Raw genomic sequence first — 26,137 nt, forward strand, 5'->3', positions numbered from 1 at the left:
GGCAGGATCTTAATGAGGAGAACACTACAAAACAAGCACAATAACGTCACAGGAGGAAAGGTGCGGTGAGCTACGCTGCAAAAAGCAACAAGACTTGCTTCCGAGCTCAGGATCAGCTATGCTGGCTGTCAGTCTCTTCAGGCGCCACACAGAGTCACACAGACTCAGACGCGATTGATGGCACGGAAGGGCTGGAACCAACCACAGCCTCTTTAGAAGCAGTAACTTTCTAAATCGGTCACGGCCTGCTTTCCTGTAGACCGAGATGGTACGGCCAGCCCGTCCGCAGGGAGGCATGCGCTTTGAAGTGTTTTGCTAGCAGTGGTGATGGATTGGAAGATCTGTCCCATGGGAGTGGATGGTCAGGGACAGGTGCAAGACAACTGTCCAGACTCGGCCCTGCAGTCTGACCACAGAACAAAGTATAGTGCCTCCTCCTTATGCAAGGAAACCTGGACCCCACGAACTCCAGGACTGACCTGGTCAAACAGGCTACCAGAGGCACAACAACCGACCCGAGAGTTCGGAAGACAGCGTTTCTGTCTACTCAATACTTCTGTTCCTGTGGTGCAAAATGCACCTCACTGCAAACTAATAATTCAACAGTCAAAAAAAAAAAAAAAAAAGAAAGAAAAGAAAAAACTTTACTAAGCAATGAAAAGGCAGCTACACAATTTACTTCGCTCGAGCTTTTCTTAGGAAGGTAATCCTGAAAGTGGTATGGTTAGAAGAATACAAGAATTAGCCTTCCTACATAGCTTTGTTTCAACATGTATGTGAGTATGTCAGTAAGCCTACATGTGAAAGAAACATGTTTCTTTCACATGTGTTGTTTTGAGTAAAATTACATGGCATGCTGTCAAAATCAAGAGGTTTAGGTAGGAGTTTCCCTAACTATGCAGTTTATAAGAAATAAAAATGCAGGAATGGGAGAGGGTGCTGAAATTGGGGAAAAAAACAGACATGCTCACAGTCTGGTTTACCTTAAAACAGAAAAATCTTACCAACAAATATTATGTAGAGAATAAGTTTTGAATGTTAAGTTCCCTTCATTACTTTTAATTCTTATAATCATGTAGGAGAAAGGAGAGCTGGTAAAAACTTCTCTGGACCTTTCTGCAGAGGAAACTAGATAAATGCCCAAGGACCCATTGGTTTGACTACTTTATAATTCTACTAACCCTCTAAATACACAGAGACAAAAGAGGCTCCCAAAGACACTATTATAGCACAGAATTAAACAGGCATATCCTGTCTAATAGAAAGTGAAAATTTTATACCAATAATCTTGTATATAAACAGTCCCTTTAATTGTAGTCTTTAATTCACCAGAGAGGAAAAGAAATGGAGGAAAAAACATTCAAAAGCACCAAGAACTTTGGAGGGATGCCAAACAAATTTACACAGAACATTTTTCTCAAAATTTTGTTAAAATGAAAACAGGATCTAACTTAATCCTCACTCACCTGAGAGTTAGGTTCTATGATGGACAAACTAAAGGTTAGATACATTAAATAAGGTCACTGCTCATGGTCATAAGCTAGTGAGTGAGATCACCCAAACAGGACAAGATTAAAAGGACAAGGTGGAGAAAGTCAACTCTTCAACTTTTCCCATGAAAATCATTACTTCTATGCCCTTGATTTTTCATTTATTCATTCTGCACATATCCTACTATTGTTGATGACCTGGACAGAAAAGAAATAAGGGGTGAATGCTGCTCATGTATCAAAAATTCATGGTCACAATTTTAATAGACGATGTCTAAAACTGGAAGCAAATACACCTGCATGATGCTTTAGCAAATGAAGAAGACTAACTAGTTTTTCAACCATAAGGCATTTAAATTAAGATCTGTTCTCTGATAAAACATAACATTTAATATCATATTCCACCTTAAAAGGTGTTCTATGGATAAAGAAACCAAAGCAGAAAAATATGTCACTTTCTGAAAATCTCCTAAGTGAATTAACGATAATGACAGAAATAGAATTCTAGATACTACATTATGATCTCATCTTTTTAAAATATGCATATGCTAGAGTCCCTTAATTTATATGTCCTGTTAATATATTCTTCAAACAAAAGTCCTGGCCTTGACCACTTCTTCTCAGTGATTCTATTCATATCCTTTAAAATGATGTGAGTAGTAATCTCAGCATTCCCAAAAGCCAAACATATAGAGTCAAACACTAAAGAAAATTTCTTAACATGTAAGAAAATAATTTAACTCAAGGTTTGAAAAACAATTTCCTGTTGGCAATTAGAAATACAATGTATTTATAAGCAATCTAATTCATAGTAGCTTACTTTAAATATATTTTATAACATATATTATACATATATATTTTATATTATACATATTTAACAATATTATTAAAAGTGATTTGTTAACAAAGGGAAGGTATACAGAAGGAAAAAGCTGATAACTTTTTAACTCTTCAAAGTCAGGAACACAAACTCAGATACTGACTAGATCAATTCCAAAGAAAAAGTCATTAAGTTATAGCATAAACTGATGTGATAATAGCTAAGATTAAATATTCCAATCCTTCCACTGATGTCTGAGTATGCTTCAGATAGTTTAATCCCTTTAAAGAACTTTTTCATCCTAATTAGTTAAAAAAAAATCAGGAGTATAACATTCTCCTACTATTAGAGGAATTTATATACCACTTGTAATTGAAAGATTTTTCAGCAGTATCTGATTATGTCTGTATATATACACACACACACACACACACACACACACACACACACACTTATTATATGATCTGGAAGAAGTATCCAAAGAAGGTAGATGTCTTTCATAAGACATTAGAATAAACCATAAACCAGCACGTTACATAAGTTTCCAATTTCTGAGGAAATTAAACACTATTTCTTCTTTCATGAAACAATGCTGTACTTGAGCTCCTCGTGAAGCAGCTTCTATTCTGCCCAAATCCACCTTTTCATGCAGTCTTGCACAATCTTTCCAGTTGACATCTACTGCCCTATCTACATTACTGTACTCTCATTCACCTTTTTTACAACCAACTTTTCCATATCATGCTTTCCATCCTTATTATCCAGGCATATGCATGCTTCCCCTGAGCATAGTACCTTAGATACCCAACAAAAATTTGCTGACAAACTGAAAGATGACATTTTGAAAATGTTAAAATTGAAGTTAATGGTAGTCATACACACAATCTAACTTAAACTCCATTAGTACTCACAGTGTATCTATGGAACTGTCATTGATATCCCCATTCTGAAGACAAGGAATCCCAGAATCAGAGCATCTTAATAAATTATGCCCAGGATAAAAATTTCAGTAACAAAACCAGGATTAAAACACAGGGTCTGGGCTCAAAGTCTTACGGCATGGTGCTCTGAGGCTGCCGCTCAAGATACGAAATGGTATCCCCCTGCTAGAAGGTTTAATATGCACTGGAACTCTTCAAAATTACCAAATACCATAATCTGTAAGCCATTTTTCTCCCATTCTCTTGTCAAATGACAAAGGGCTATTGTAAATAAAAGAAAAAGGATTCTAAAATCAGTAGGAACTAAGGAGATAAGAAAAATGCCTTCAAATTATACAACTTTACAAAATTATACACCCATAATCTATGAATGTAAATTAAATAGTCCCTACGTTAGAATATCATGTTCTCATTATTCACAAATTCCAGTCCATAAAAAAGGCAAAATAATCATAGAAAGTTATCTAGACTCTTCATGTTCGAAGAAACATCTAAGATCATCTAATTCTACTGATTATTTCACAGATGAGGAAACTGGGCCCAGAACGAGTCAACAGCCTCAAGGCCATATTGTTATTAATAAAGTCCAAGATAAGAAATGGGCCCCCTAAATATAATATCAGCCTAATTGCTTTGTCCACTGGTTATACTATAGTTACACTATGCTGGTATAATTATATACCGTGTTTCTAAAGGAACACTGAAAATAAAAATTATTAATTACGTATGTCAATACCTAAATAACCTATGGATCCTTACACTTTAGTGTAACAACCTATATTTTCATATGAGAAAGCTGAGGCACAAATAAACCAATACATTTTGCCCAAATTTTAAATTTATTTTTAATCAGTTCAATGAAAATTCTCCCTCAATGAAAAATATATTAGGGTATAAAGAAAATTCATCATAGTAACTGAGAGCATCTTTGTAGAAGCAGTCTCCCTATCTCTTCTTACTCATCTATACTTTCTTAGATCTTCCACATGTTCTACAAAGACTGTCATAAAGCCTATCTGATTATCATAATATCCTCTACTGTGAGTTGTATCTGGAAACAAGACAAATATCCTTCAATTACAACCTAGTGAAATTTCCCTTTGTTAAGAAACGATTAATGAACGATTTTACATTTGGTAATGTATATATGTCCATGCCACTCTCTCACTTCACCCCAGCTTACCTTTCCCCCTCCCATGTCCTCAAGTCCATTCTCTACGTCTTCATCTTTATTCCTGTCCTGCCCCAAGGTTCTTCAGAACCATTTTTTTTCAGATTCCATATATATGTGTTAGCATACAGTATTTTTCTCTTTCTGACTTACTTCACTCCGTATGACAGACTCTAGGTCCATCCACCTCACTACAAATAGTTCAATTTCATTTTTTTATAGCTAATATTCCATTGTATATATGTGCCACATCTTCCTTATCCATTCATCTGTCGATGGACACTTAGGTTGCTTCCATGTCCTGGCTATTGTCAATAGAGCTGCAATGAACATTGTGGTGCATGTCTATTTTTTTTGAATTATGGTTTTCTCAGGGTATATGCCCAGTAGTGGGATTGCTGGGTCGTGTGGTAGTTCTATTTTTACCAAATGTAAAATAGATAGCTAGTGGGAAGCAGCCTCATAGCACAGGGAGATCAGCTCGGTGCTTTGTGACCACCTAGAGCGGTGGGATAGGGATGGGGGAGGGAGATGCAAGAGAGAGGGGATAGAGGGATATATGTATATGTACAGCTGATTCACTTTGTTATAGAGTAGAAACTAACACATCATTGTAAAGTAATTATACTCCAGTAAAGATGTTAAAAAAAGAAAAAAAGAGTTATTTCTACCATGTAATAACCTAATAAATCAAGAAGTCAAGATTAACGAGTAGTGAACGAAATGAGAAAGTAAACATGTTGATGTGTCTGTCATATAAAATATTTTTAATGTCAGTGACGTAGGCAAGGATAGTACATTCAACCTTAGCTTGATTTTTTAAAAAAATAATCGCAACATATGTTTAATTTTTACTTGGTTCTAGAAGTTCCTATGCATAAAAATCAATAAAACTGCAAAACTAAGATTTTGACAAGATGTCATTTATATCAAAAACGTATCTCCTTTCTGGCATCTTGATTTTAATATCATAGCAAATAATCCTTTCAAAAATACACTTCCAAGCTTTCTCTTATATTAAAAACAAAGTTTCAAAAGGAACACACCCTGTAGTTGAAAGGCAGAACTCCCCACCCTTCACTTCCCGCCACCTCTTTTCAATTCAGCTGCGGCCACACAAATTCCAACACAAGGGAAGGCAACTTGGTAATGTCAGAAATACAGCAGGCCCATGAAAACGAGAATCGAAAACCAAATACACTCTAGGACAACGAGAAGTAAAGCCAGGATGACAAAGAGAAGTAGGAAAACACGGGGGCAGAATCCGTTCTTAAAGCAGCAGATATTCAGCAGTGCTCTCTGCCTTCAGCTCAGTTCACCCTGCTCCACTCAAGTTCTTTTCATGTGTCATCAGAGGACATCTTCTTTTCAAAGGGAAGAGCAATGAAGGGACTCTACTTATTTCATGAGACATCTATCCGAGGTTAAGAGGAGGAAGGCAGAAAAAAAAAAAAAAAAAAAAGGATTGTCTGGGAATTTCTTTCCCCCCAACCACAACAACTGTTTTTCTATCTTCTGATAGATGAAACTCTTTAGTATAGAAGGGGAAAGTAAATAAGAGGAAGAACTGTAATTCTTGAGCCTGTGCCAGTTTACAGTATTTAAAAAAAAGAATCTGCGCCACAGCTTGGCTGCTGGCCATATTTACAGTAAGCTATCTAGTGTTTTGCCCAACGGGAAGAACAAAGGACTCTGTGTAGTGTTGCTGGGTTTGTGTGTTTCAAATATTGTGGAGAGAAGGAATGTAACCCCACATGCAATAGACCCTCTCCTTTTTACAGCTCTCTCTCCTCAATGACTCTCAAATTATAGTCACAAGAGTCGCCAAAAGGGCAAGAGAAAGCTTACTGGGCTAAGAGTTTTAGCTTAAACTTTAAATAACCACGTATTTTACTTGCCAAGATAGCATATCTATTCATTTAGATTGAACTTTAAAAATTTCCAAAGCTTACAAGCACATGATATTTAACAATATAGGTGGACTCTGTCTTCTGAGAACAGCTAAACCTGAAACAAGAAGCTTCTTGGGGAGTTTTAATATCTCTTCTTTCCATTATGTTGTGACACATTTTTAGTCAATATAAAATGGACTGAATGACACCAGGAAAATTATATTAGGGACCCGATGACAATTTTAATAGAGTGCATTCCTACTTTGTTTCCAGAAGTAACTAAAAATTTAAATGACAGTTTTATGACCAGCATATTAAAATCAACCACAACAAAAACTCTTTTCCCCCAAAGTGACACTTCTTTTGAAACTATGCCCAAATACAATGTAAATGAAAATGAAGTATACTGCAATTTTTCTTTCTTTATCTATACCTAAGGTTACTTATTTGCTTTGGCAGGAAAAAAAGGTTATCTTAAATATTAATGTGACAGACAACACATCTCTAATTTAACTTTTAGTTTCCTCATTGACATTCTAAGGGGAGAAGGATGACAAAAGAAAGGGGAATAAATATAATAGATGGACTATTAGATAGTGAAAACTGCTGAAGAGAAAACATAAAGAAGGAATAGGGGGGTTATGATTTGGTGGGGCAGGAAGAAGAGGGTGCAGTTTGGGGGAAGGTGTATCTGGAGTTGTACAAGGGAACCAGCCTCTGGGTATCACCAGCACACAACGGGGTTTCCTAAGGAATCAACAAGTCTTCTCAACGACTGTGAAGCTCTTCCCAAAGAACGGGGGCGGACAGCAAAGCGACTTTTCTTTAAACACAGACTGTTCCCCAAATGAGAAAAGGAGCTCATGTGGGGACTGAAGGAACGTGAAAAAAGAGAGAAAAAGAAAGCGGATGAACAAGGGAGAAGCAAAGCCATGGACAGCTGGGAATGATGTGAAGAGAAAAGGTTTCAAGGCAGTGGCCTAAACATTAATAATAATTAACAGAACAGCTGGACATTAGACATTTGGAAAGAGAGTTTGAAAACTCTTGAAGCCTGCAAGAGGCTTCTCAGGAGAGTTTGAGGAGCTACATGGAGGAATCACCAAGATACTTCTACGGCAGGATAGTTTATTGAGATTTAATTTTTGTTCTGGTTCCAGCGTTTTGTTTTGTTTCCTTCCTTGTAGGGACAGATGGGGGAAGGAACTTCTTTGGGATCCAGGCAGTCGGGCCTCCCGGTGCCCAGGAAAATAACAGGACCCGAGAAATAAATGGGTGCGTGGTGCAAATACAGACGGTGCCAGCATGTCCTGGAAATCTTCATGCCACCTTCAAGGGGTTACATGGACTTGGACAACAGACACACCGGATACATGAGGGGAAAGTACAGACTGACAGCCAGAAGGACCTCCTCAAATGTTTTCTACTCTGTGTATAACCTCTGGATCTTTCACATCAGCCATGGAGGAAGTTAGAGGAATAATAATGAGTATGACTAGGCAGATTCAATTTCCTTCCAATCTGGTTGCTTAGGGGCTCTTGAGAAAGAAAAAAGTAACTGAAAGGCAACAATAAGAAGACATTCATACCCATCAGAGTAGCAAAAACTTTAAACTCATTAACAGCACTGTTGGCAAAAATGTGAAACCAGGAGGACCCTCATACACTGCTGGTAGGACTATAAATTGTAAAAGAACTTGGCAATGACTAGAATAAAATGAAGACAGGCATACTCCATGCACCATCAATTTCATTTACAGGAATAGACCCAGAAAAATGGTTGCATCTCTCCACAGAGAAACACATAAAAGTATTCGCTGCACCATGGTTTGCAATAAAAAAAAAAAAATTACAAAGAATTTTCATCAAAAGGAAATGAAAGAAACAAATTATGTTCATATAATAGGATATTAAAGAGCAATGAAAATGAATTCATGGAATCAACCTACACCAGCAAAACAAGGGAGGGAGGGAGGGAAAAGGAAAAAGGAAAAGATGAACAAACAATGCAAGTTATAAAAGAATACATAGTATGCTATATCATAAAGAGTAAAAGCTGGAAAACGCACTAGAGGGAGAGTAAGCAACTAATGAAAAAGGATTGGGAATTAAAATTTACCTCATAATTTAATTACATGTCTAAATTTAACTGTACAGAAAATCCAGATACCTCTTTTGGAATATGCCTATTATTATTCTTACATAGCTTTTCTTTAGAAATTTGATTTAAGGATATAAATCAAGTATTCTTTATGCCAAGAGTTCTCAGATAGAGGTGGCCAGGAATTCATCAGGGGATCCAGGCAGGGATATACAGCCTCCCCACTTCCAGGGAGGAAAGGATTCGATCTCTGGTGTGCAAATGGGTAGAGCAGAACCTTCTAGCATAAAAACAACATGGGCAGGGAGCTCACCCTCCCCGCCAGAGCCAGGCTGTTTCTGCTTTGGGAAATGAGGTCCTGGAAAAGTACCAGTAAGGCACCAGCAGAGTTCCTAGGTACAATTTTCAAATGGGTCTAAGAAACCATCCCTTTGTAACAACTATCTGAGCTTCTGTTCAGAAACAAGAGTTGACAAGAGATGACAGGCCAATTCTGAAGTAAAAGAAAAACAAAATTGTATAGTACTCTCCCCGCATTATCTACTAAACAAGCGTCTTCAACTTCCTCTGGCTGCCCAGGATAAAGAGAATGACGAGATGCAGTGAAGGGTTCAAAGAATAATTTGAAAATCTATTTCAAAAGCTTGAAGATACTGAGAAGCAGCATAACTTTAAGCCTGGCCTCTGTACTTACTTTTCCTCACTTTTCCTCACTTACCTTTCTTCATTTATTAAGTCCCTATTTTAGTATGAATACACTTTAATGCCAACTAATCCTCTACTTTCACATAATTTGGAAAACTAAAATTAAGGATTATATGAAAAAGTTCATAAAAATAGGTTTAGATCATTTTAATTTTACTTATTCAAAAAGGCGCATGGGAAATTTAGATATATTTTTAAAACGTAGTGATTCAGGGTAAATATAGCGCCAGTGGTACTCTGCAAGCACATAAACTTTTTTCCTTTGTTTTTACTGAGATATAATTCATATAACGTGTTTAAGTGTGCAATTCAGTGATTTTTAGTATATTCACAAAGTTGCACAACCACTGCCTCTAATTCCAAAATATTTTTAGCATCCCCCCAAAAACTCTGTACACTTGAGCAGTCACCCCCCTCCCTTCCACCCCCTCCCCACACTCCATCTCCAGCCCCTGACAACCACTCAACTATGTTCTATGTCTATGGACTTGACTACTCTAAACACTTCAAATAAATGGAATCAGACAATACGTGGTCTTTTGTGTCTACTTTCTTTCATTTGTCATGATTTTAAGTTTCATATATGTTGCAGCATGTATCACTACTTCATTCCTTTTTATGACCCTAAAATATTCCACTGTATCGCTATACCACATGTGTTTATTCATTTGTCAGCTGCTAGACTTTTTGGCTATTATGAAATAACACTTCTATGAACATTCGTCTGCAAGTTTTTGTTTGAACCTAAGTATTTTCAGTTTTCTTGGAATTGCTGGGTCATACGGTAATTCTACGTTTAAGCTTTTAAGGGTTGCCAGACTTTCCCAAAGCAGTTGCACCATTTTCCATTCCTACCAGCAATGCATGGAAGTTCCAATTTCACCACATCCTCACCAACGCTTGTTATTTTCTGTTTAATTACAGCCATCTTAGTGGGCATGAAGTGGTAGTTCACTGCAACCTTGATTTGCATTTCCCTAATTACTAATACTACTGAGCATCTTTCAGCACAAAGACTTTTAGAAAAAGTTTTTCCATATAGCTTATATTGATCTAACTAGTGCTACAACAATAATGAATGAGTTTAACTCTTGCATAATATTTGTCTTACATAATTAGACCTAACAGATTTACACAGTCAATGAGTATTTATTCTGTGAACAAGGAAACTGCTAGAAGATCATCAGAAAGTAAATCTTGGGACTTCCCTCATGGTCCAGTGGTTAAGAATCAGCCTTCCAATGCAGGGGACATGGGTTCGATCCCTGGTTGGGGAACTAAGATTCCACATGCCGCGGAGCAACTAAGCCCATGTGCCGCAACTGCTGAGCCCATGTGCTCTAGAGCCCATGCGCCACAACTAGAGAGAAGCCTGTGTGCTGCAATGAAGACCCCACGCGCCGCAACTAAAGATTCCACATGTAGCAACTAAGACCTGACGCAGCTAAATTTAAAAAAAATTTTTTAATAAAGTAAATCTTTAAAAAGTACATATGCTTATATAAGATTTTATATATTTATATAGTTATGAAATTTTATATATTTATATGCTTATACTATGCATATATTTTGTCCCTCTTTAGCAAAACTGGTTGATCAAAGGAACACCAGCATAAGCATAAAGTTTGGGAAAAGCAGTTCAATATCTTATAGCAAAGTAGTAAATGGTGGTAAGTAGCTAGCCCAGCTGTTCAAATGCCATTTATTATTTCTCTAGAAAAATATGATTCTAAGTAATCACTAAAAGTTTCAATACTTGTTACAGTTTTCAAATTGCTTTAATCTCACTTCTGTGACCTTTCTATGTGCTAGACCAAAATAAAACATTAACTTAAACTATATTCAGAAACATTTCAGTATTAATTCAAGTACTAGAAGGTACACTTTCTCTTCTGACAAAATACATTACTGCCCACACTCATGACATTTAAGACCTCTGTACAATAAAAGTTAGGATTGAGACTGATGTTTAAAACATGGAAAATTCAATCAAAACGTTGAGATTTTTCAAAACCTAAAATAAGTCAAAAGCTCAAAGTACTGCTGATGGCAACGGTTAACTCATTCAAGCTATGATCTTCAACTCATTCAGGATATGCTCACTTGATCATTTAGTAAATGATGCCATAATTTTTTCCACTGCAAGTACCAAAACCATTTAGTGAGCTCTGTTAATATTTTGTGTATGTGTATATATTCAGATGTTCTGGTCTAACCACTAACTCCCCCCAGTATACTCAGTATTTCCAGCCTCAATACGTTTGTTCATGTAAGTTTCCCTGTCTGGAATTTTCCTTTCTCCAGTCTTCTTTTTCTACACCACTGCCATCTAACCACATCCAATACAAGCCCATAATTTATATAAAGCTGTTGGTTTAACTATTCCCTCCACTGAACAGTTACACCAAATATCAGTGGGGGCAATTAAATTCATGGGTAGGTAAAAGGAGCTGGATTTTGAAGAACCAAGGATGACTCCTAGGTTTCTCATTTATTTGACTATGTTGGTCACATCCCCTTCTCCATAAACATGTAATGAAGGTAGGAGTCAACTCAAAGAGGATAGCCTCCAAAACAGAAGGTACAAAAATAGTTGCCTTTCTAGGATCTATAAATGAATTCATTATTATGTAATCATTCATTTATTCAGAATTTATTCCACCTCTTCCTAAGTGGACCCTAACCTAATGCTAAGGATTAAAAATAGGAAAATGGTCCATGCATTTAGTAAATATCTAATATTAATTAAGCACTTACTATATAACAGTTGCTCCACATCTGCACTGTTATAGACATATCTTGGAGACATTGCGGGTTCAGTTCCAGACCACCTCAATAAGTGACTCACATGAATTCTTTTGGTGTCCCAGTGCATATAAAAGTTATATTTACACTATACTTTAATCTATTAAGTATGCAATAACATTCTGTTTTTAAAATGTACTTATCTTAATTTTAAAATATTTTATTGCTAAAAATGCTAAACATCATCTGAGCCTTCAGCGAGTCATAATCTTTTTGGTGGTGGAGAATCTTGCCTTGATGTTGGTGGCTGCTGACTGAACAGGATGATGGTTGCTGAAGGCTGGGGCTGCTGTGGCAATTTCTTAAAATAAGACAACATTGAAGTTTGCCACATTGATTAACTTTTCCTTTCACAAATGATTTCTCTGTAGCATGCAATGCTATTTGATAGCATTTTACCCACAGTAGAACTTCTTTCAAAACTGGAGTCAATCCAACATAAATTATGTCTGCTATATTTCAATTAAAAATGGAATCAATCCTTTCAAACCTTCCCACTGTTCAATCAACTAAGTTTACGTAATAGTCTAAATCCTTTGCTGTCATTTCAACAATCTTCACAGCACTTTCACCAGGAGTAGATTCCATGTCAGGAAACCACTTTCTTTACTCATCCATAAGAGGCAACTCCTTATCTATTAAAGTTTTATCAAGAGATGGAAGCAATTCAGTCAAACCTTCAGGCTCCACTTCTAATTCTGGTCCTACTGCTATTTCCACCACAGCTGCAGTTTCTTCCTCAGCTGAAGTCTTGAACCCCTGAAAGTCATCCATGAGGGCTAGAATCAACCTCTTCCAAACTCCTCTTGATGTTGATATTCTGACCTCTTCCCATGAATCACAAACATTCATAATGGCATCTAGAATGGTGAACTGTTTCCAGAAGGTTTTCAATTGACTTTGCCCAGATCCATCAAAGGAATCATTATCTATGGCAGCTATAGCCTTATGAAATGTATTGCTTAATAAGTAAGACTTGAAAGTCAAAATTGCTCCTTGATCCATGGGCTGCAGAATAAATGTGTTAGCAGACATGAAAACATTAATCTCACCTTACATCTCCCCTCCATCAGAGCTCTTGGGTGACCATGTGCATTGTCAATGAGCAGTAATATTGTAAAAAGAACTTTTTTCCTGAGCATTAGGTCTTGACAGTGGACTTAAAATATTCAGTAAACCATGCTATAAATAGATGTGCTGTCATCCAGGCTTTGTTCTATTTATAGAGCAAAGGCAAAAGAGATTTAGCATAATTCTTAAGGGCCCTAGGATTTTCGGAATGGTCAATGAGCACTGGCTTCAACTTAAAGTCACCAGCTGCATTAGCCCCTAACAAGAGTCAATATGTATTTTGAGGCTTTGAAGCCAGGCATTGACTTCTCCTCTCTAGCTATGAAAGTCCTAGATGGCACCTTCTTCCAACAGAAGGCTGTTTCATCTCCACTGAAAATCTGTTATTTAGTGTAGCCACCTTCATTACTCATCTTAGCTAGATCTTCTGGATAACTTGCTGCAGCTTCTGCATCAGCACTTCTGCTTCATCTTGAACTTTTATATTATAGAAATGCCTCCTTTCCTTAAACCTCATGGCCCAACCTCTGCTAGCTTCAAACTTTTCTTCTGCAGCTTCCTCACCTCTCTCAGCCTTCAGAAAATTGAAGAGCGTTAGGACCTTGCTCTGAATTAGGCTTTGGTTTAAGGGAATATTGTGGCTGGTCTAATCTTCTATCCAAACCATTAAAACTTCCCCCATATCAGTAATAAGGCTGTTTCACTTTCTTATCATTTGTGTGCTCACTGGAGTAGCATTTTTAATTTCCTTCAAGAACTTTTCCCTTACATTCACAACTTGGCTGTATGGCCCAAGAGGTCTAGCTTTTGGCCTGTCTTGGCTTTTAACATGCCTTCCTCACTAAGCTTAATCATTTCTAGCTTTTGATTTAAAGTGAGAGATGTGACTCTTCCTTTCACTTGAACGCTAAGAGGCCACTGCAGGATTATTAATTGGCCTAATTCCAATATTGTTGTGTCTCAGGGAATAGGGAGGCCTGAGAAGGGGAGAGATGGGGGAATGGGCAGTTGGTGGAGTACTCAGAACACACACAAGATTTATTGATTAAGTTCACCATCTTATATGGGTATGGTTCATGATGCCCCCAAATAATTATAATATCAATAATAACATCAAAGATCACTGATCACAAATGACCACAACAAATATAATAATGAAAAAGTTTGAAATATTGTGAGAATTATCAAAATGTGACCTAGAAACATGAAGTGAGGAAATGCTGTTGGAAAAATGGTGCCAAAAGACTTGCTCGATGCGGGGTTGCCACAAACCTTCAATTTGTAAAAAACACAGTATCTGTGAAGTGCAGTAAAATGAGATATGCCTATATTTTTAATCTTCACAAAAGACCCTATTATTTTATTCACTGCATAGAAAAAACAGCCTCTAGAAGTGAAGTTGTCCAAACTCACAAAACTAACCAGTACTCAAGCCAAGATCAAAAGACAAATCTGGAGAAAAAAAAAAAAAAAAAAGACAAATTTTTCCAACTCCAATGTCACCCAATCTCAATGTCTGAGGCAGCTCAATCAGTGAGAAGTGTATTAAGGTATAAAATACATATTACATAGATGCAATCATTATGTATTTTATAGCATATAAAACTAATGTCCATAATTTCCATGACATTATACCTTAAATAGGCTACTCTAGTTTTCTTATTCTAAATTATAACATAATTTCTTTTATTAAATATTTTATAAAATTTTTCATAAATCTTTTGTAAAATTATAAAAATAGGCTATGAATGGCAGTAATTGGTTTAGTAGAGTTTTTTTTTTTTTTTTTTTTTTTTTTTTTTTTTTTTTTGCGGTATGCGGGCCTCTCACTGTTGTGGCCTCTCCCGTTGCGGGGCACAGGCTCCGGACGCACAGGCCTAGCGGCCATGGCTCACGGGCTTAGTTGCTCCGCGGCATGTGGGATCTTCCCGGACCAGGGCACGAACCCGTGTCTCCTGCATCGGCAGGCGGATTCTCAACCACTGCGCCACCAGGGAAGCCCGGTTTAGTAGAGTTTTAAAACCATAATCTATTTATAGGTTCTAACCTCTACTGCCAATCAAGAGATCTGTTTTGGAGAAAAGAGTAAAGTAAGAGTCTGTAAGTAACATTAAAAGACGGATGTAGTTAGCATCTTATAAGTAAAGTAGGACTACACATAAAGCAGCAGAACAGTATTACTCCTTCTCTCCCAACAAAAAAAGACCTGCTCCCCACCCATTCCTTAAAAAAAAATGTAAATGGTTAAAGTCTCAATTTCCTCAGAGGTAGTATTTTCAAATCCAGTTTGTCACCACAGATGAAGATCATTTACCCAAAGTGTAAATAAGAAGACCTATAAATTAGATAATAAGCAAATACTCAGAATATTCTCAAAATTAATCTGTGACAAGAGTTAAGATATTCACAACTTGATTATTTTAATGTATGATAACGTGTAGGGTAGCATGAAATATCATCATGCTGCATGTTTCATTATATTATATAAAAAGTGGCTATAATAATATGAACTAAAGTAGCAATTTTCAATGGTTTTCCAGCATTTTCCTGAGCTAAGAAAACCAAGCCTTAGGCAATCAGAGTGGAGATAAATCTACTGTATTAAGAGGCATTTTACCTTCATGTAAATCAAGACAGTGTAGTTATAATTTTGTTATGCTCCAGCGCACAGTAGCCGAAAAATCTAGTAGATCTTTGTTACCTTTAGGATAATTTCATACTCGAGCCTTTGGTTAACAATTATGGGTTTTCTATATTTTGTGTGTCTGAAATTAAACATGACAACTTTGCCACAATTTTTTGAAGTTTTATAAATGTTAAACAACAGCGATTTGACTAGGGATTTACCATACCAAAATGTAAACAAACATCATCGGTGCAAAGGGTATAAGTTTACAACTTTAACACCATAATCCAAGGACACAGTTTGATTTCACGGGCTCTATAAGTAAGCACCTTTTAAAGCTGGATGACACCAATAAGGAACTACACACTTAGTAAATGATAGGGGGCTTTGTTGTCTTTTAAGAACCACAATTCATTGGCAATTTCTGGGAAGGAAAAGCAATACATATTAGGTAGACTACACTTGGCATCTACTGTTCTACGTATTCAAAATAGAATTCAAATGACCACGTATGATAAATAATGCATATTTTCTGTCATCCAAAATATTAAGACTATAAAAACAAATAATTTCTACCTGTAATAATAGAAGCTAAAATTTTTCACATCAATATGTGATCACTTGCTAGTAATTTTCTTATTCTTATATATATGTTCATATACAGTATACATCTTTATATTTATTTAAAAGCACATTGGGGGCTTCCCTGGTGGCGCAGTGGTTGAGAATCCACCTGCCGATGCAGGAGACACGGGTTCGTGCCCTGGTCCGGGAAGATCCCACATGCCGCGGAGCAACTAAGCCCGTGAGCCATGGCTGCTGGGCCTGCGTGTCCGGAGCCTGTGCTCCGCAACGGGAGAGGCCACAACAGTGAGAGGCCCGCATACCGCAAAAAAATAAAAAAATAAAAAAAAATAAAAGCACATTGGATTCTCTTCATCAGTAAGGAAGTATCATGAGAATATTGTCTTGTTCCTAAATCAACATATTCTTCTAAATGTTACTGAAAAGTAAAGACATACCGTATGGCCCCATCAACTGAATGAGGTTTTCTTTTTATCCAAATGGTTTACATAAAACTTACTAATATTTTGCACTTCAACACCACGTGGTTTTGAACTTACTCCTCAAGCCTAAAATTCAGTACACATTATAAACAAACAAGAAACTATATCTGCTAAATGTAATTCCCCCAACTGTATACAACATGTTTTTCTTATTCTATTTGGTGAAAACTACAGATTTTCCCTACACTTTCATCAATTCTGCAGCCAAAATGTTCTATTATCTGTTCTTCATAAGATGCCATGTAAATGGAGAACATAAGATGCCATGTAAATGGAGAACTGTGAATTAATTTAATAAAACATTTAATGGCATTGTACTGCTGCTTCTTTTTTTTTCTCCCGTTGCGGAGCACAGGCTCCGGACGCGCAGGCTCAGCGGCCATGGCTCACGGGCCCAGCCGCTCCGCGGGACGTGGGATCTTCCCGGACCGGGGCACGAACCCGCGTCCCCTGCATCGGCAGGCGGACTCTCAACCACTGCGCCACCAGGGAAGCCCTGTACTGTTTCTTTCCAAAGTCATTTGTAAAAATACTGGGAACTAGGCAGATTGGTAACCACTCTGCAATCATAGGTCCTAGAGTAACTGCAAAGGAAGACCCAAAGGCCATCAGGGCAAAGTCTGTACACCCCTGTTCCTGGAAGCATGATCTCCCAGGACAACGTGATCTTGAGGGTAGAAAGGAGAACCTAGATGTTCCTGTGTCCGTTTTATCGAAGTGGAGGATGATCAGGCCTCTGGTTGTCCATGGGCCCGGCAGAGGTTAGCAGGCCTCTAAGCACTAATATGACCTGGATTCAGGGAGCTGCACTGGAACCACGGAGATCCTCCTATAGGACAGCAACACTCAGATGGCCAAAGACAGGACCCGAGAAAGAAGCTACCACCGAAATGAAAGAACAAATCCCCAGGAAAACAGATTTATCACATCACCGTTACATAATAGGAAGAAACTGTATGCATCAGGCGGCTTGTGCTAAAACGCTTAGTGATCTCATTCTTACCACAACAAATTATCTGCCAGCAAAGATCTTCAAGGTCGAACTCTGGCAACAATTAAAAAATAATGAAAAGCATTCATCCCAAAGGCAGAGTTAGAATGTTTTAGTTTGAAGCAATGTGCTGTATATTTTATTAGCTATAACTTGTTTAATTATTCATTGCAACTCTGCTTATATTCCATACAGAAACCTCAGGTTGCTCAGATTTCTATCTGAAATCCTAGGGGTTTTTTTTGCCTTATTGAAGGGCAAATGCCTTAAGAGACCAAAATGTCTCTGCCCAATTTTCAGTGGAACACAAAGATTTATTTGTTTAGAATAAAATACTAAATTAAAGCCAGAAAGAGACAGATGGAAAAAGAAAGGGGAAGGAAGGGAGAGAAAAAGAGAAAGGCAAGACAGACAGATGCACTATTCTATCTTGGCAAATCATGCAAACCTCTGTGACCAGACTTTCCATGGGGGTCCTCCTCCTGTACCTCGGCTGCACATGCCCCTCCCATCCCACCTGCCTGCTCCATGAACTTATGCTATTCTCAGGGTCCAGGACCCTCTGCAGCCTCAAAGGCTGACTGAAGCAGCGCTAGGCACTTTCCAAAAGCCTCCACGTGGTTTCCCATCAGCGATGCCACCTCTGTCTCCTTGAGTTGCTTCCTGGCACATTTTGCCCCTAAAGACAGAGCTACTGTCATCAGTTTAATCGTCTGCCTATTTCCGAAACACAGGTGAACCAAAGGAGCTCTCTTCTGGAGGGGCAGACAGGGTACAGAGGGACCAGGGAGCGGGGCAGTTCTGCTCTGGGATGTCAACGCAACTGGTGTCTGCACGCCTGAAACCAGCATGATGAGCATCTGCGAATAATTTCCCGTCACTCACATGACATCGAGGCCCCCCACTCCTCTCTCCACAGCTCTGAACATGAGCGTCCAAAAAAGAAAACTCAACTCTAACACCAAAATTCACAGGGCCACTCCCCTGTGTGGGCACAGGTCTGAGCCACAGATGAGACCTAAACGGGTGACATTCTGGACAAACGACAAACGGCACACCTCGGCTTTCCTTTCCATACAAACGAAAGCCTTAACAAGTAACCTGATGGTAATGTTTCCTAAAAATGACCACCAGGACTATATATACTTAATCAACCTCACGTACGGGGATGTAAAAGTGAGCTAGATTTGGAGTCAAACTGAGTAAATTGTCGGCAATAAACTTGGACAATCAAAACATCTTTTACCTTGGAGGGATCACAGTGATTCGTTTCATTCCCTCATTTTAGAGGCCAGGGGAAGAAACCCTTATGCAGAGAAGAATGAAGCAGCTTGTTGAGCATAACAAAGTCAGACAGGGGCAGACCCCACGCTCCCCTAATACTGGGTCTGTAGCATTTCTATGACACTACAAATTGCTGGAATTCAAGAACTCCCTGTGGTCAATTTCAAAAGAAAAGACTATAGAATGTTAACTTCTTTTTATTCTATCGTTCTTTAGAGTTTTGTCTTGTTCCTAAATCAATGATAAAAAAAATGTAGTTCTGTTCTACGTGCCATTTTCTGGGGTTTTGTCTTGGCCTCTCTGCCATGGCACTTCTGCACACAGGTGAGTGTGTGGTGGTGGGGGGAGTCCTTCTACCTGCCTGTCTAGTCTACCCTCCTTTTTCTTTAGCAACACAACGCCTGTTACACGCAGAGCAGCAGTTCTCAGCTAAGAAACTACATATCCCAACCTCTGCTTCAGCTACAGATGGCAGAGACCTAGCTCTGGACAATGAAATATAAGCAGAAGCTGCCAGTGGGAGCTCCCAGAAAAGCTCTTTAAAAGGGAGCAGATTTGACCGGTTTGTGCCTTTTGTTCCTTGCCTTTCACCTTCTTCATTCCTAGGAGGATCCTGGAGGTGTGGCAGCCACTTTGTCACCATGAGGCAACAAGCAGGAGGATGAAAGCTGGACAACCAAAAGGAGGGCCGAACAAAAAGTCAGAAAGATCCTCAGATCTGATTACATTGTAAGGCTCCCTACCCTGCTCTGGGTGGTCTAGATAAGAGAAAAAGAGACCTCTGTTTGATTAAGCCACTGTGGCTTGAGTTTTCAGTTACTCACAGCTGAAATTATTCCTTATTTATATATCAGGTGTCAATAGATGTCACCACGAACAAGAAAATAAATCACAATTGTACATTTTCAATTGTATAGTTCAAAAAAATTTTTACGGTCACACGTTTAGACACACCACTGACTGAATGCTAACTTACTGGAACTAACACGTGGTAACACTGCTCTGTAGAGGAGGGCAGAATGGCACTTGGAAGAGCTATCAATGTATCCCACTGTAAAAAAAAAAAAAAGGTCACCGGAATGCATAAAGTGCTAAAAATGATTGCATCTTGAGAAAAGTTGAGGTAAACTGGGTCTGTAACTTGGAGTTATCTCTAAGAATTTAACAGCAACAGCAACATCTCCTATACAAACTGGGGATGCTGTTTTCTCAAAAGGATGTTTTTACTCTAAACAGTTGATTTCTCAATGTCTAAATTCGGCAATTTAGTGCAAGCAGTATTTTACAAGTGGTGCAAAGAACATCCAGGCAACTGGTTACCCACATCCTATGAAATACTTTGTAGCCAGAAACACAATCAGAATATGAACACACCCCTAAAAATCCTGCCACCTACACTGCATTTCTGGTAAGTCATTTTCTATGTCCAGATTCCTTCCTGAGACTACCCAAGAATTCTCAGCTGCTACCACCTCTGCCTCTGCCAGACGCATTCATTTTTATTCTTGTCTCATTTGCAAATTCTAATAAGCTGAAAGGAGAAAATAGCTTCAGAAAATAACTTATATGCTACAGTAGTTTTCTTTACTTTTTCTCAGAATATTAGGCAAGTAAATAAAAGTCCAATGCATTAGGACAAAATGATAAAGTACTGCAAGGCTGCATCAGCCTTAGATAGACACTCTTCTAAATTTTAAATTACACCAATTTTACTCCTCAAAATGTGTATTTGTATCACATCACAACTTCACATAAAAACATATCAAGCGTCAGCCCCAATTTCAACATATAAAACCAGATAGAAAATGACAAAATGCCTAGCTATAAGTAGGAGAACATTAAACAGTCATTTATTTGGAACTAAATAAACCTATTTCTTAAAAAGGCATGTCATTTAGTCGCTGTCTTGCCCAAATACTTATTATAATAAGTGGAAGGACTAGTAGGGATAGCTGACAACTGAAATGCATTCTGTAGTCACGGGGCTTGTAGGAGACTCGGATGAGAAAGTGGAGTTTCTCTGGCTCTCCTGAAGCTCTGCCATCCTCAGGCAGGGGACTTGGGTGGCATATAACCCTGGCAAGCGAGTTGGAAAGGGACATGTGAACTCATAGGCATTGCCTTTGCAGGCACCCTACAGCATGCTGGCTTACATGAGAAAGCTTTGCTTGGCTAAGATCATAACTAAGCTATGTTACAGGTCAATACTTTAAAAACATATGTTATGGGCTTCCCTGGTGGCGCAGTGGTTGAGAATCCGCCTGCCGATGCAGGAGACACGGGTTCGTGCCCTGGTCCGGGAAGATCCCACATGCCGCGGAGCGACTAAGCCCGTGAGCCATGGCCGCTGAGCCTGTGCGTCCGGAGCCTGTGCTCCGCAACGGGAGAGGCCACAACAGTGAGAGGCCCGCATACAGCAAAAAAAAAAAAAAAACATATGTTATATCTCAACTGATTCAATGTTCAATTTCCAGGTCTAGCTTTCATCTAAGATTTCCACTTTCATCTACCAAAGCATTACACTTGGTTCTTCCTAAAATTCAAGGAAAGCCTCTCCCGGCCACACCCTAGCCCCCAGGTCTTTGAAGCCATCCAACTTTGCAATTAACAGCAGTGAGGGGCCTGGCCAGATCCTTCAGAAAGGGCAGAGCCCCAGGTGAAAAAGAGCTCACTGCAGAGAGAACCTCGTCCAAACAGCGCGCAGCTACAGTGGCTCACCTGCAGGATTCAAAAGATGGGTGTTACCATTGTAAGTGCACTATTTTCAGGATATTAATTTGGTAAATGTACCTGTACAGTATATTTGAAAAATATACTGTCTTGTAGTTTTAGATGTCTTCTTGCCCTTTGTTGTTTTTTTCTTTCTCCATTCATCTCTTTAGTTTTACTTTTGTCAAATTGAGGCTTTCCTCTCTTCCCAATTACAGGAAAAATCCCGCATTTTCCAGTTTAACTTATAATAAGACAATCTTTGTAGATAAGAATTTAAAAACTCAACTGTACAAAAAAGTACACTCTTTGGACTGACAGATACATATCTCGCATCCTCTATGCATCTTATAGTGATTACAATGAGATAATCAACTCTTAGGTGTACATTATTTCATTTAAATATACAGAAGACATGCTATGGGTTACCAACTATAAGAGTTTTAAGAACAAAAATACTTAAAGGATAAAGGATACTGCTGAGGCTAAAAACCTACATTCACAAACCATTTTTCATATTTAAAATGCAATAATGAATTTAAATGCTAAGCAATGTAATCATATTATTGAAAAAATTTCACTTGCACACGATATGTCATCAGGGAAATGCAAATTAAAACAATGAGATAAACTACACAACTATTAGAAAAGCCAAAATCCAAAACACTGACAACACCAAATGCTGGCAAGGACGTGGAGCAACAGGAACTCTCACTCATTGCTGGTGGGAAAGCAAAACGGCACAGCTACTGTGGAAGCCAGTTTGACAGTTTCTTACAGAATTAACTCCTCTAAGCATATGATCCAGCAATCACGCTTTCTAGTATTCACCCAAATGAGTTGAAAACTTATATCCACAGAAAAAGCTGCACAAGAATATTTACAGCAGTTTTATTCATAATTGCCAAAACCTGGAAGCAACCAAGACGTCCTTCAGTAGGTGAAGGGATAAACAGTGGTCCATCCAGACAAGAATATCATCCAGCACTAGAAAGAAATGAGCTCTCAAGCCATGAAAAGACACGGAGGAAGCTTAGGGAATGAGTATTATTAAGTGATAGAAGCCAGTCTGAAAAGGCAACATACTGTATGATTCCAACTATGACATTCTGGGAAAGGTGAAACTATGGAAACAGGAAAAAGATCAGTGGTTGCTGGGGGCTGATGGGGGCAGGTTGATAGCGGTGGGACAAAGAGGATGTTTAGGGCAGTGAAAATACCCTGTACAATACTATGATGACCCACACCCATCATTGTAACTCTGTCCAAACTCACAGATTCTATAACAACAAGAGTGAACCCTAATGTAAACTACCAACTTTGGGTGATAATGATATCAGTGTAGGTCCTTCCTTGGTAATCAATGTACCACTCGGGTGGGGGATTGTCGATAATAGGGAAAACTGTGCATGTAAAGAAGAAGAGGGTATGTGGGAAATCTCTGCACCTTCCTTTTAGTTTTGCTGTGAACCTAAAACGGCTCTTTTAAAAAGTCTTAAAAAGTTCACCTGTAACACAATGCCCCAATTTTTAAAATCATTACCTTTTACACATGCCAAATTATGAACATGTAATGCAATAGTTCTTATTGTTTGTGGCTATATAGGACTGTGATACAAGTATAAAATATGTGCTGGAAAAGGGCACACCAGTTGAGTGGTAACACCCGGGAAAGAAGAAAGGAAATGTGATTAGGAGCCCTTCAATTATACATTCCTTTAAAAAAAAAAAAAAAAAAAAGGACTAGCAGTAAATATGCAAAACGTTGACAATTAAATTGGAGGGACAATTTTGTTAGTGTGTTCTCTAGTGTCTTCAGTATGGAAAAAAATCTTGGGGTGAAACTGTGTAACATTCTCAGGTTAAAACAAGACCCAGTGGGATCTGAGGTTAGGTAAGAAGTGTCAGACTTTACGAAGAATTCAAAAGTTTGGGGAGAGAGGCAGGCAGGGTATTTAGAAGGGTCAAAGAGTAAGGCCACAATCACCTGAAAAGAGGACAAGGTAGGATTGTCTGGGGAGACAGTACACTACAGGCACTGTCTGAATGGAAAACACAACAAGGTCCCATTCAAGCAGATGCTGTTTACTTGGTGATGTGTGACCCCAGAATTCAGTACTGTATATATCACCTTACTATGAACCAAATAGGAAGAAGCCTGATTTGCTCCATAAAACTAAACCTTAAATACAGAGGAAACCACTAAAGTAAATGTTAGGAACAACAATCTTGAACTAAGATTTTGACAGCACACACAAAAAATTGTTATAAAAGACATGCTTACCTATAAAAGTAAAAAATTATGCCTGCTCGTAATACAACTTTTAAGAGCGAAGTCAGGAATTTATTTTATCTGGTACTCACAGTAATTTGCTATAAAGCTTTATGAAACAGCTAAAATAATGTTACGGCCAGAAACCAATTGTTGTTAAAATGCATTCAGTTAAAATGGAAAATATAGGGAAATAAAACACCGTAATTGTCTCTCAACCCACACTATATATTATGTTGCTAAATTATATAGTATTATATTTTCTACATTTTAATAAGCTTTCCCATAGAGGGTATTTCTAAAGACCTAAACAATATTCCACACATATTTATAAACCAAACAGGGCCTCTCATTAGATCCCAAGGCTTACGAAGTCTGTTTCTCAAAACCACGATATGTAACAATACATGAAATAGCTAACATAAATGGTTTTCTGTTCTACTTCTTACTGTGATTCACAGTCGGGGAGTTATTCATTTAAAGTGAGCTATAATAATACGTAAGAAAAAAATCAAGGTTTTCTTAATTTTAGAAAATCTTTTAATAGTGTTGTATAATTCGTACAAATATTGTCTCTCGCCTTGATATTTTATTTAAACATGTCCATCCACTGAACTGTTGGTACAAGTAAAGCAGAGACTTCTCCCCAAAGAGATAAGAGAATTTCATGGCCCTGATCCAAATTTAGCAGGATGTTGACAAACCATATACTAAAAAGTATTATGTCCAATACTTAAATATAAAAGGTCAAACGTCTCCTTTAGCCTATGTGAGAATTTTAAAAATAATAAATCATCATAATTAATAAAATGGTAGAAAACCTTGGGGGAAGTATAAGAAATTCACACATTAAGACAGTGAATAATTTTCTAAATACAAAGTTAATCATAATACCAGGTTCTTGGTTTAAACAGAGAGTACTAAACCTGCAATTTGGGGCACTATTTCTAAGGCCTGAAAAGTATCTGGTTAGCCAAATATACTGAATGCACACAGCTTTAAAGATCTGGACAGGACAAGTAAGATGCACTTACCAAATATTAACAGAGAAAGTTCAATCAGAAGAGACAGGCTTTGGTACAAGTTTCAAAGAAGCCAATTTATAACTCTTTTCAGGTCATATTATCAATTCAGATTTTCTATGAACACCTTAAAGTGGGAAATAGCAAAGACAGCACCATGCTTACCCCCTTTTAAGGTTCAGACTTCAGTGAATTCATTCTAAGGAACTAATGTGTTTCTGAAACGTTTGCATATCAGCAAGCTTTAAACTGTGTTTTCCCTGTTGACTTCTAGAGCAGCTGGCAGGAGTCTCTCTTCCAGGATTTACAACACACTGTAACTTCCTGGTCCCTTCGTGCTCACTGAGGGCAGGCGTGCCTGGCCAGTGTCCCTAGAATCTAGCCCAGCGCTTGCTTATGACTCTATGGGTATGTATGACACACAGAAGACAGGGCTGACAAAACCGAGAAGGCAGGTCAAGGAAAACAAAAGCTGACCTTAAAACATGGTTTTTTTTGAAAGAACCTCAAATACTGACCACATCTAAAACACTATAAAATTTTATTATGGTACAGTAGAAGTATTTTACTAAAATAAAATACCATAAAAGAAGCTGCCTTCTGAGACACACTGAAGAGGGAAGAGACATTCTGTGTGCCTCCTCATCCTTTAACATAATTTAAGGCTTTACCTTAATTTCAAGGTGAATGATACTATCGCCATAGCATCTTCAGTGGCTATTAACGTTCACAACTCTCTCCCATCTTTTTTTTCCATCTATATCATTCTCGTGTCCCCTCTCCATTTTTTTTTTTTTTTTTACAGTAGATCCTTGTTGGTTATTTATTTTAAATACAGCAGTGTGTACACGTCAATCCCAAACTCCCTCCTCCCCATCGGGTAACCATAAGTTTGTTCTCTAAGTCTGTGTTTATAAAGATATCTTTCAATAGGTAGAGATTCAGGTGCTAGTAAAAGGACCACCACTAATATTTATTGTTTCTATTTGAGTTTCCTGTAAGTGGAATATCCCTGAAGCTGCAATAAATGCTGAAGTTTTGACTGTTTCTTTTTTTAATATGGAGAAGTTAGACAACATTAAATTTCCCAGCAATTCACAAATTAATTTTCCTGTCTCAGTTTCATCAGAGAAGTTATGAGGAAACATGAAATAAATGTGAAAAGCACAT

The 26,137-nt window shown here is 38.0% G+C and overlaps 1 protein-coding gene across 3 annotated transcripts in view; it reads right to left on the minus strand.

Annotated features, from left to right (window-relative positions):
* Positions 1-26,137, minus strand: part of NR3C2 (nuclear receptor subfamily 3 group C member 2) — a 378,984-nt gene that overhangs the window by 300,358 nt on the left and 52,489 nt on the right. The window lies entirely within an intron of this gene.

This window comes from Kogia breviceps, chromosome 6, assembly GCF_026419965.1.
Source record: "Kogia breviceps isolate mKogBre1 chromosome 6, mKogBre1 haplotype 1, whole genome shotgun sequence".
Lineage (NCBI taxonomy): Eukaryota > Metazoa > Chordata > Mammalia > Artiodactyla > Physeteridae > Kogia > Kogia breviceps.